Below are 8,946 nucleotides of genomic sequence, written 5' to 3'. Positions count from 1 at the left end.
TTACTCATTCCCTCACCGGCTCTTCCTGTGGCTCTTCTTAGACCTTTCGGGAGACTTTGAGTATCTCCTGTGTCTGTGACTACGGTGATGACCTGGGGACTTGGAACGGGATCTGTGCCGCCGATCTCGGGACCTGCTGCGGTGACGTCTTGGACTCTTGCTCCGATGCTTTTCTCGGCGCGGGGCGGGGCTTCTCCTTTTGGGAGATCGATTCCGCCTTCTAGGAGAGCGGTGATCAGGTGATGGCGCTCTTTCCAACTTCACATCCTCCTCTTCTTCCTCTTCGCTTGACTCCACATCATCCACGTCCTCTTCCAGAGCACTAACTCGAGGCTCCAGCTGCTCAGCTTCCTCTGATACCTAGCGTTTCTGCAGCCGGAGCAGAATGATACCGCCGACTCTCTCACTGTGCAATAGTTCATCAATAAACTCATCAACATGCATCAATTCAAACTCTCCATTTCGGTTCTGGCTCTTGATTTTTCGACAGTCTTTGTACAAAGGCTCCAAGTACTTGTAGCCATCAACTGCAGTGCAGCCTCATGTAAAATGCCCCCAGCATGCGGACATACTTGAAATCTTCATTTTTGATAAACTCTACAGTGATATCCTTCTCGGGTTGAATTTGAAGCATCTTCAAGGTTAAACACAGAAAGGGTGTTGGTTTTATGTTGCCACCATGGATGCCACCCACAAACCTTAACTCCATGGCTCTACAGACTACAAGCCCCAGCCGTAAGTCCAAAGCACCGCTCTTTCCAGTACTCGGACTCATAGATTCGAGTTCGAATGATCTTCTCTGCCAGATACTGAGCGTTGGTGCGGTGGGTGCTGTGCGCATCCTTCACTGTACGGTTAGCCATTTTAGAATCTTTTATGTAGAGTATTAATTGAAGAATATAAAAATTTTATAGCTTTCTCAAATGCAGAGTTCCTTAATCAGAATATGATGAAATAATTTCGTTCAGAAATGCTTCATTAATCTGCCATTGTTAGGAATAAGATGATTTTTCAAAAAACTTAAGCTCACTATCCTAAGTCCCTTTTTTAAAAAAATGAGATATGGCCGGGCGTGGTGGCTCACGTCTGTAACCCCAGCACTTTGGGAGGCCGAGGCGGGCGGATCACGAGATCAGGAGATAGAGACCATCCTGGCTAACATGGTGAAACCCCGTCTCTACTAAAAACATACAAAAAATTAGCCAGGCGTGGTGGCGGGCGCCTGTAGTCCCAGCTACCCAGGAGGCTGAGGCAGGAGAATGGTGTGAACCCAGGGGGCGGAGCTTGCAGTGAGCCGAGATGCACCACTGCACTCCAGCCTGGGCGACAGAGCGATACTCTGTTTCAAAATAAATAAGTAAATAATAAAAATAAAAAAAGAGATGTAAATCTCTTTCATCCTCAATGCTATGCAAAATATGGATTATAAATTATCTTCTATCATTTCTAATCTGAAAACACAGATGACCAAACTACTTAGAATTGATCGAAGTCAAAGGGTTCAGCTGTTGTGGTTTTGGATGAGGCAAGTTCACTGGTTTTAATGGGAACACTGACACCTCTACAGGCTGTTCAGAAAGGACAGAATTCAAACAATACAGAACAACACAGGGTAAAACAATGTCAGTGCCTCTTCAGTTATTCCCTTTGCCAAATACTTAGGGCATTAATAAAACTTTGGTGTTCTTTTAAATCTTTATAAAACACACATTCATTCTTTCTCTTTACACACACACACACACACACACACACACACACACAGAGGGATAAATACATGGAAATAATCTATACATATTTTGTGACTTTGCTATTTTGCTCGAACAGCATCTTGGAGATTTGTGTGCGTATGTACATATATGTGCATGCTTTTTCATAATATATACTTCTCTATTGGTGAGCATTTTGTATTTTTAGTAGAGACGGAGTTTCACCATATTGGCCAGGCTGGTCTCAAACTCCTGACGTTGTGATCCGCCCACCTCAGCCTCCCAAAGTGCTGGGATTACAGGCACGAGAAATCACACCCGGCCAAAAATAGTATATAGGTACATAAAACAACCATGTCATAATAAAATGGGGATCATAGTAACATCAAGATTTGATTTTTATCTATTCATTGAAATTTATTATGTACAGGCCATGTATTCTTTATCTCATTTGAAAATAACAATTAAATGAGGCATACGCTACTGTAATAAACATTTCGCCAAGGAAGAATCAGTATCAGGTTAAGTAACAGGCCCAAGTATGTTGTATCTTTGTGTAGCTGAAGGCACATACGAGAGATTCCTAAGTGTAAAATTAATAGATTAAGGGGAACACACATTTTAGATTCTGGTAGATGCTGCTAGTTGTACTCCTCCCACAAAAACTATATCAGTTTAATTCCAGCAGCCAGGTATGAGAGCACGTTTCCCCATATTCTCACACTGAATAGTGTAAATCTTTCCATGTTTTCCCAATTTGTATTTACTTGATTATTAAAATGGAACCTATTTTCATGTGCGTATTGGTATTATTTGTATTTTTTTTATTATACTTTAAGTTCTGGGGTACATGTGCAGAACGTGCAGGTTTGTTACCTAGTTATACACATGCCATGGTGGTTTGCTGCACCCATCAACCCGTCATCTACATTAGGTATGTCTCCTAACGCTATCCCTCCCCTAGCCCCCCACCCCGTGACAGACCTCAGTATGTGCTGTTGCCCTCCCTGTGTTGATTTCATTGTTCAACTCCCACTTATGAGTGAGAACATGCAGTGTTTGGTTTTCTATTCCTGTATTAGCTGAGAATGATGGTTTCCAGCTTCATCCATGTCCCTGCAAAGGACATGAACTCATCCTTTTTATGGCTGCATAGTATTCCATGGTGTATATGTACCACATTTTCTTTATCCAGCCTATCATTGATGGGCATTTGTGTTGGTTTCAAGTCTTTGCTATTGTGAACAGTGCTGCAATAAACATACATGTGCATGTGTCTTTACAGTAGAATGATTTCTAATCCTTTGGGTATATACCCAGTAATAGGATTACTGGGTCAAATGGTATTTTTGGCTCTAGATCCTTGAGGAATTGCCACACTGTCTTCCACAATGGTTGAACTAATTTACACTCCCACCAACAGTGTAAAAATGTTCCTATTAGCCGGGCACGGTGGCTCAAGCCTGTAATCCCAGCACTTTGGGAGGCTGAGACGGGCGGATCACAAGGTCAGGAGATCGAGACCATCCTGGCTAACACGGTGAAACCCCGTCTCTACTAAAAAATACAAAAAACTAGCCGGGCGAGGTGGCGGGCGCCTGTGGTCCCAGCTACTCCGGAGGCTGAGGCAGGAGAATGGCGTAAACCCGGGAGGCGGAGCTTGCAGTGAGCTGAGATCCGGCCACTGCACTCCAGCCTGGGCGACAGAGCCAGACTCAGTCTCAAAAAAAAAAAAAAAAAAATGTTCCTATTTCTCCACATCCTCTCCAGCATCTGTTGTTTCTTGACATTTTAATGATCGCCATTCTAACTTGTGTGAGATGGTATCTCACTGTGGTTTTGGTTTGCATTTCTCTAATGACCAGTGATAATGAGCTTTTTTTCCTATGTTTGTTGGCCACATAAATGTCTTCTTTTGAGAAGTGTCTGTTCATATCCTTTGCCCACTTTTTGATGGGGTTGTTTTTTTCTTGTAAATTTGTTTAAGTTCCTTGTAGATTCTGGATATTAGCCCTTTGTCAGATGGATAGATTACAAAAATTTTCTCCCATTCTGTAGGTTGCCTGTTTACTCTGATGATAGTTTCTTCTGTGATGCAGAAGCTTCTTAGTTTAATTAGATCCCATTTGTCAATTTTGGCTTCTGTTGCCATTGCTTTATGTTTTAGTCATGAAGTCTTTGCCCATGCCTATGTCCTGAGTGGTATTGCCTACGTTTTCTTCTAGGATTTTTATGGTTTTAGGTCTTACTATTTGTATTTTTCCTGTGAATTGCTCTTCCATGTTGTTTGCACAGTATTCTCTTGGATGATGAGTCTTTTAAAAATTATTTGTAAGTGCATAGAGCAGTTACGTACATGCATTTTTTGTCATGTATGTTTCTTTCCATCAGGTGCATGTGTCTGGCTTTGTTTATGATGGCTTTTGTCTTACAGGACATTCAAAGTTTTGTGTACAAAATTCCAGTCTTTCCCCTGCTTTTATGTTTTGCTTAGAAGACCTAGGAACCTCCAAATCTTAAGTACGCTCTTTCCTATTTTCTTCTTTTATGGCTTGTCTAACTTTCTTTTCATTTGAAATTTTGATTGTTCATGGCGTAGGATAGAAATCTAGTTGTATTTTTGCCTGCATTGATTTCAGAGTATGCTAGCAGCATTTATTAAATAGACCTTTCTTTCTCCCACCAAAATGAAATGCTGCCTATGGTATATATCAGGAGCCCTTTTCATTTCAAGGTTGCTTAGATATACAATCACTATTTTAAGACCAGGGAAAGGAGTCTCTGGACTGTTACACATGCAGGGATTTGTGTACTTTCAGCCCCCACTCTTTTCTTTTCTTTTCTTTTTTCTCTGTATTAGTCCATTCTCACACTGCTATAAAGAAATAGCCATGATTGGGTAGTTTATAAAGGAAAGAAGTTTAATTGACTCACAGTTCCATATGGCTGGGGAGGCCTCAGAAAACTTATAATCATGGCGGAAGGGGAAGGGGAAATAGGTACCTTCTTCACAAGGTGGCAGGAGAGAAAGAGCAGTGAAACCCTGTTTCTACTAAAAATATAAAAATCAGCTGGTTGTGGTGGCACGCACCTGTACTCCCAGCTAGCTGGGAGGCTGAGACAGGAGAATCACTGGAACCCAGGAGGTGGAGGTTGCAGTGAGCTGAAATCACACCACTGCACTCCAACCTAGGTGACACAGTGTGACTTCGTCTCAATAAAAAAAAGAAAGATTAACTTTTAAAGGCTCATGAGATTACATCAGGCCTTTCTGGATGATCCACAATAATATTCCTGTCTTAAGGTCAACTGATTAGTAACCTTAATTACTCCTGCAGTATCCCTTTTGGCCTGTTATGTCACATGTTCACAGATGTGACTAGGAGGTGAGGGTCATGGGGATCAACATTTTGCCAACCACAATAGGTATATACAGATATTAAAAATACATTGAATTAGATCCTTAAAATATGTACCTTTTACCATATATATATATATATATATATTGCACGTAAATAAGAAGTAAAACTTAGTATATGGATATTTACTTCAAGTAGAACTGATCTGACTAATGGTCAGATAATGAGTGATGGGGGTGGGTATTTTTGAGCTGGGACTGAAAAGGTAATTAAGACAGTGACATGGAATCAGGGCAGAAAGGCAATTTGGCAAAGAAACAGTCTGAGAAAAGTCACAAGTCGGCTGGGTGCTGTGGCTTACGCCTGTAATCCCAGCACTTTTGGAGGCTGAGGCGGGTATATCACTTGAGGTCAGGAGTTCAAGACCAGCCTGGCCAACATGGTGAAACCCCCATCTTTACTAAAACTACAAAAAAAAAAAAAAAAAAAAAAAAAAAAAGGTAGCCAGGTGTGGTAGCATGCACCTGTAATCCCAGCTACTTGGGAGGCTGAGGCATGAGAATTGCTTGAACCCGAAAGGCAGAGGTTGCAGTGAGCTGAGATAGTGCCACTGCACTCCAGCCTAGGTGACAGAGTGAGACTCCATCTCAACAAACAAACACAAAGCCACAGGTAGGAAGATACAGAATGTACAAGGAGGAAAGAGGAGTTCAGCTGGAACCAGGCAAAAGCATGTGTAAGAGCAGGAAAAATTAAGAATGGAGAGATGGATTTGGATCGGATTATCTGGCATTTCCCATCAATCATAGATTGGAGTTGAGTGATTGGAGGCAGGGAAATATTAGAAGACTGTTGCAGGAGGTCGGGCAACAAATAAAGTGGGCCTGAAAAAGCACTGTGGTGTCAGGAGTCAAGGCGCAGTGATGGTTGTAATAAAGACTGCAGAAATTAAAATGAAAGTGACTTTCCAAAATGAAAGGTGGCATTCTGGCTTGTAGCAGAGACTTCTAGTTGTCCCCCAGGTCAGTTCTCCACTTTTCTAGTAATTCAACCCTTCAGTTTTAACTTGGCACTGAGAATAAAGATATATTTCAGTCTCTCTCCTAGCGAGGCATGACTGTGTGAGTAAGTTCTAGTCAACGGAACGTGAGTGGAAGCGACATGCAGCTTCCAGTATGCATGCCCTTAGTGGGCTATGGATGTCATGCCAGCGATCCATCTTGGGACATGATGGATCTTGACACTCCCTAGGAATAATGGAGCAATTAAAATAAAGGAACGTGGATATTTACCACCATGGAGCAGCTCCAGGGCTGCTGAATACAGCTGTGCAGTTGTGAGCACCATTCCCATAGACCACAGTGTGAATGGGACTCTGTGAAGTTGTGCAGTGCACATCCTGCACAACCATACCCAGTAACCCAGAAACACCTGTACAGGTAGGATAGACTGGAGGAGTAACTCTTGGGAAGCTTACACCTGGGCTGTTTAAACTACTATTATTTTGGATCTCTGTTTCAGCTTCTGAACCTATATTACAAGTAATACAAGGTTCTGAATCATAGATAGCAACTTGGGTGTTTTAGTGTCCTTTAGCAAAGGAAGAAAGGTCGAAAGGAGTAGTAGACAAGGGGTGAGATGAACTGAAGATTGCTTGAGTGAATGCTGAGTGCAAAGCACTATAGTAAGAGCCATGGGGAGTATAAAGAAAGCACAGTTCCTGCCCTCTAGGAACTTAAAATCTAATGAGGACAAACATATTTATGCCAATAATTTTATAGAATATCACCCTCAAGAAATGTATACTCTAGTGCAGAAAAAAAATGTATTTTTATTTTTATTATTTTATTTTAATTATTTTATTTTATTTATTTCATTTTAATAGAGACAGGGTCTTGCCCAGGCTGGTCTCCAACTCCTGAGCCCAAACGATCCTCCTGTCTTGGCCTCTCAGATTGCTAGGATTACAGGCATGAGCCACTGCACCAGGCCCTATGCCAATAATTTTTATAGGAGTAAAGCGTGGCTTTAGAGGCAACAGTCTAGTAAGAAAAAGACATTGAAACCAGTAACATTAATATGAGCAGTGAAGCAAATCCTGGAGGTGCCCCTGATACGAAGCAGAATGTAACCAGCTAGCCTCAAGTTTCCAAATCACAACATTTGTCACTTTTCCCTTAAGATATTCTTACATTATGAGATTCAGCACTAATTTTTCCATTTCAGTGCCCTGAGACATCTGGCTTCTGTAGCACATAAGCAGTCTGCCTAGTATATTTTAAGGATTGTTTTTCTCCTCAAACAAAAAGGAAAAATCAATATTTTTTATTTGCACAAGAAAATGAAAACCTGCTTGGCCTCAGAGGAACAAAACATCTAATTTATTTTACAATGTTTTCTAAATATTACTCTAGAGAAGCTTATATTTATGGTAGTATTTGAATATGACCTTTAAAATACATTGTTTGGGTAGTTTTGTTTTAAACAGACTATGATAATAATATGAGGGAAAATGCAGTTGAAAAATGAATGTGTATATGTTTACTGTTTATGTGAGGGCCAACCCCAAATCCTGCAGAACCTTTTCTCAATATTAAGATCATTCTCATTGCAGCAGCATTTGGCTATTAAAACCCACCTCAAACAGTTACTGGGGACCAATTAGGAGAATGACTCTACTAAACCCTGTGCATGTCTGGTTTATGAGACAAATTCGATGTTTTCTAAAACTTTTATTTTAAATTTAATTTTTATTTTTAGTTCTGCACATGTGCAGGATATGCAGGTTTGTTACACAGGTAAACGTGTGCCATGGTGGTTTGCTGCACCTGTCAAGCCATCACCTAGGTATTAAGCGTCACATACATTAACTATTTTTCCTAATGCTCTCCCTCCCTCCACCCCACCCCCCTGACAGGCCCCAGTGTGTGTTGTTTCCCTCCCTGTATCTATGTGCTCTCATTGTTCAGCTCCCACTTATAAGTGACAACATGTGGTGTTTGGTTTTCTGTTCCTGCATTAGTTTGCTGAGGATAATGGCTTCCAGCTCCATCCATGTTCCTTCAAAGGACATGATCTCGTTCCTTTTTATGGCTGTATAGTATTCCATGGTGTATATGTACCACATTTTCTTTATCCAGTCTATCACTGATAGACATTTGGGTTGATTTCATGTCTTCGCTATTGTGAATAATGCTGCAATGAACACATGTGTGCATGTATCTTTGTAATAGAATGATTTATATTCTTTTGGGTATATACCCTTTAATTTAATTTTTAATTTTTTTGTAGACTCAGAGGTCTTGCTTTGTCACCCAGGCTTGTCTTGAACTCCTGGGCTCAACTGATCCTCCTGCCTCAACCTAAAATTGCCTACAAAAAAATTAAAAATTAAATTAAAGGGTATATAATCCCAGCTGAGGCTGGTGGATCACTTGAGGTCAGGAGTTCGAGACCAGCCTGGCCAACACGGGGAAACTCTGTCTTTACTAAAAATAAAAAAATGAGCTGGGCATGGTGGTGCACGCCTGTAATCCTAGCTACTCGGGAGGCTGAGGAAGGAGAACCGCTCCAACCCGGGAGGCAGAGGTTGCAGTGAGCTGAGATTGTGCCACTGCGTTACAGCCTGAGATTGTGCCACTGCATTACAGCAGGAGCAAGACCCTGTCTCAAAACAAAACAAAACAAAAACAAAAATACAAAAAACCAAGGGGCACATGCTGGGCCTCTCTCAGAGAGGCGTGGTCTTCATTTAGCAGACGAAGGCCGTCAAAGATTTTTGAACCCAGTGGTGACGATCCTATCTGTCCTTTAGTCAGTGTGGGAAAGACTGGAAGGGTCAAAGACTAAAAGCTGGAGACCGATTTAGGAGACTGTTGCAT

General features: G+C 41.4%; 1 pseudogene; it reads right to left on the bottom strand.

Moving 5' to 3' along the window:
- LOC102126961 (pre-mRNA-splicing factor 38A pseudogene) lies at nt 1-1,091 on the bottom strand (annotated as a pseudogene).
- Nucleotides 1,092-8,946: the final 7,855 nt, after the last annotated feature.

This window comes from Macaca fascicularis, chromosome 9 (assembly GCF_037993035.2).
Source record: "Macaca fascicularis isolate 582-1 chromosome 9, T2T-MFA8v1.1".
Classification (NCBI taxonomy): Eukaryota; Metazoa; Chordata; class Mammalia; order Primates; family Cercopithecidae; genus Macaca; species Macaca fascicularis.
Note: the sequence above shows the minus strand (reverse complement) of the source record. Positions and strands in the feature narration are given on the sequence as shown.